Source organism: Bidens hawaiensis, unplaced genomic scaffold, assembly GCF_021521415.1.
Source record: "Bidens hawaiensis isolate Kalapana, Puna unplaced genomic scaffold, B.hawaiensis_p1.1 tig00013865_1, whole genome shotgun sequence".
NCBI classification, from domain to species: Eukaryota; Viridiplantae; Streptophyta; class Magnoliopsida; order Asterales; family Asteraceae; genus Bidens; species Bidens hawaiensis.
Genome location: NW_027492185.1, coordinates 259,852 through 263,202, shown reverse-complemented (window position 1 = coordinate 263,202; position 3,351 = coordinate 259,852). Strand labels below are relative to the sequence as shown.

At 29.7% G+C, this 3,351-nt stretch overlaps 1 non-coding gene across 1 annotated transcript; it reads left to right on the top strand.

Annotated features, from left to right (window-relative positions):
• The first annotated feature begins 1,684 nt into the window (after positions 1 to 1,684).
• On the top strand, positions 1,685 to 1,755 carry TRNAG-CCC (transfer RNA glycine (anticodon CCC)). Its single transcript has one exon. It is a non-coding gene; the product is annotated as a tRNA-Gly (tRNA).
• Positions 1,756 to 3,351: the final 1,596 nt, after the last annotated feature.

Below are 3,351 nucleotides of genomic sequence, written 5' to 3'. Positions count from 1 at the left end.
TGATTGTTAATATATTTTTATGTGGCTTCTATTTTCGGAATTAATGTGTATGTAATTACATAGTAATGTGTGCTCTCAATATTCAACTTGGAATTTTTAAGTTTCATAAATAGCATCTGCCAAGTATGGGTAAAGAGTTCTTTACAATATGTTGTAAGTTCTTTGATTATGGATTTTCTTGAATACATTTTTTCACTGTTATTACCATTTAATTTGTGAATATTTTATTTACTACTTTTAGTGTTACAGGTTTTTCAATTTGATTTCTCGAGTTTTTTTAATACCATTTTGTATATAAGAATTCATTTTTGTTTTGCATGATTATCATTAGTGGATTCTTTCATTACCCTATTGGATTTGAGATCATCTTTTGATACCCGATATGGGTTCTTCAAATCCGACTCATTTTCACAATTAGCATCCGCCAAGTGGGGTCACGAATTATTATTATTGTTATTATTATTATTATTATTACATTTTTTTTCAAGAGTTAAACTTGATAATTGTAAATGTTTTGTATTCTCTTAATATGAGAGGTACATGGATATATATAGATGACATAATCATCAAACCCTAAAGTCTCATATCCCGTGTTTCTTCATATTCCAAGCCTGTTCATATTCAGTCTAGTAGCAAGCTTCTCAAGAATGCGTTTGTTTTAGCATTTGAGATCATCTTTTGATGTTCATAATGTTTCTGGAAATTACACATATTTTTCAGAAATAGATTATGCCAAGTAAGGGTTGAAATGTATTTCTTCTTAGGTTTGTTCAATTTTCAATTATGGATTTATTGATGCCCATTTTCATTATTTTGTGTATTAAGTGTTACTGCTTTTAATTTCGATTCTTGGATTGTCTTCCGAACTATTTTTTAGATGTGAGATCACCTTTTAATACACAATTTGGATCACTGGATTTCATTCATTCCCACTATTACTATTAGCATCAGCCAAGTAGGGTAAATAATTCATTTTGTTTTTCATGCTTCTGAATATAAATTTCTTATGTATCCTTTTGGATTTAAGAGATCATCTGTTGATACCCAATTTGACTCATTTCCAATTAGCATCTGCCAAGTGGGGTCAAGAGTCCATTTTGTTTTTCAAGCTTCTCAATAATGAATTTGTTTTTGGATTTCAGATCATCTTTTATGCCCATTTTTTTAGTTTGACTTATTTTTCAGAACAGTTTTATTTTCTTTAACAATTTTTTAACTTCTTCAGTTATGGATTTCTTGAATTTACCTCATTTCATTATTCTGTCTTTTTGAGTTGTTTATACGTTTTATTACTTTTCATTTTGTATGTTTTTCAATTTGATTTCGTGAATATCCTCTTATGTATTTGAGTTTTATTTTCTTTCTATATCAGTTTTGATTTATCTGGTGAAAGCCTATTTAAGTTTCGTTCATTTTCACAGATGTCAGAGTACATGATATATGTAAATTTAATTTGTTTCTTAACGTGTCATTGCTGACCTTAAATAGCTGTAAATAACCCTTTAGTTTTAGACTTTTAGAGATCAATGCAGTTAATTATTGACGCAGTTGAGTATTGGTCACATTGCATCGAATCTGAAAGAAAGACCCTTTCTTAAAGCCCAAATTTGGGTTACGAATTCGTTAAAGAAGTTGAACCACTTTTATTATTATTATTATATTTATTTACTTGTAGCGATGTAGCGCGCATCTAGTGTAGTGGTATCATAGTACCCTCCCACGGTACTGACCGGGGTTCGATTCCCTGGATGCGCACAGCTTTATCTTTTTTTGTTGCCCGCTTACCCACCTCTCTATTGTAATTGGATCCTTTTATTTAATATATGAAGAATTATTATTAAAAAAAATATGGCCTTTTGAATTTAAATTTGCCTTGCTACTTTCAATATGGCCTTTTGAAATTAAATTTGCGTTGCTATTGAAGGTTTTTTTTCTCTTTATACAAACATTCTTGTTTTTTCATTTTTTGTTATATGGTTATTTGTCGCTTTTTTTTAAATTAGATGCATGTAAAAGCTTGAACATGTTTGGAATCTGTTGTTGAATTGATATGTCATTTTGGTAACAACATATGCTCAGCTTTAATTATGTAAATGTGGATTTATCTGTTTTATATTTACAAACTTGGATATTAGAATATAATCCTCTCTATGATGTATTTCTTTACCTTCTTTATTTAACTTTGTGGCTGACATTTTGTTAGTTATTGTACTTTCTTGTTGACTTCTGGTTAATTTATAATTCTATCATGTTTGCATCGTTATTCTTGATGCTTACATATGTGTTTATATAGTAATAGATTTATTATTGTAAAAATGTTCAGATTTACCTGTATGGTTGTGTATATGGAACAACACATGTTTAGTTGAACAAGTGATCTTGCTAATTACTGATTAGATCATGATAAATTGATAATTAGCAAATCATATATGTCTAGATGGCTGCTTGTTTTCAGTAATGCTATATGTTATATATATCTGATATTTTGATTTTTTTTTTCTTTTTTTTTGCTTTGATTGTGTCGGATTTGTTAGTGAAATTGAACTATCATTATATACTCGTTGGTTCGTACGATGACTAGCTACTTCATTCAATACTGCCTTTTGGATTTGAATAAAGGTTATATGCATATTATTGTGGCAAAAATACCACTATATTGATATAGTTTCAACATGGTTGAAGAATACTTCATATCTTCTCTGGTGAATCCTGAATTGTAAGGTGGTAATCTTTGTACTTTGTGTGCATTTTAATGAGCAATTGATTTTGCATAAGCCACTTTCTTTAGTGCGGAACATTGATCGGTCATGTGTAATGAATATATAATTGATGCATAGTGATGTCTGCTTCTATATTCCTTGTACTGTTAGATTATATCAATTTATTTTAGTTTGTTATAGAGGTGTAAATGTTAATTCTGTCAGATTAGCAGGTTGACGGGTTTAATTCTTTAACCCTAACCTGGCCCATATACTTATACCTGACCCACTCGTGTTGTGTTCGGGCCGATCCATTTCATGTTCATTTACCAGTGTTAATTATACCTAGTGACTTGGTAAAAACTTATAAACAACTAATTACTACAATTTTACTCTGATTCATTTGAAATTATTTTGTAGTTTGTGTTATTTAAAAACTCTTAAATGGGTTAACGAGTCAACCCACTTTTTTAACGGGTCATGTTTTGGGTTGACCCGTTTTTTTAATGGGCAGTGTTTGGGCTGATTTGTTTAACAAAATGGGCCGTTTCAGAAATTTCTGCACTTAAGTCTGTTTATAGAAAAGATAATAAGTTTGTGATGTTTTCCTTAATTATATTTTTGTATTTATACCTGTATTGGGTACTTTTCT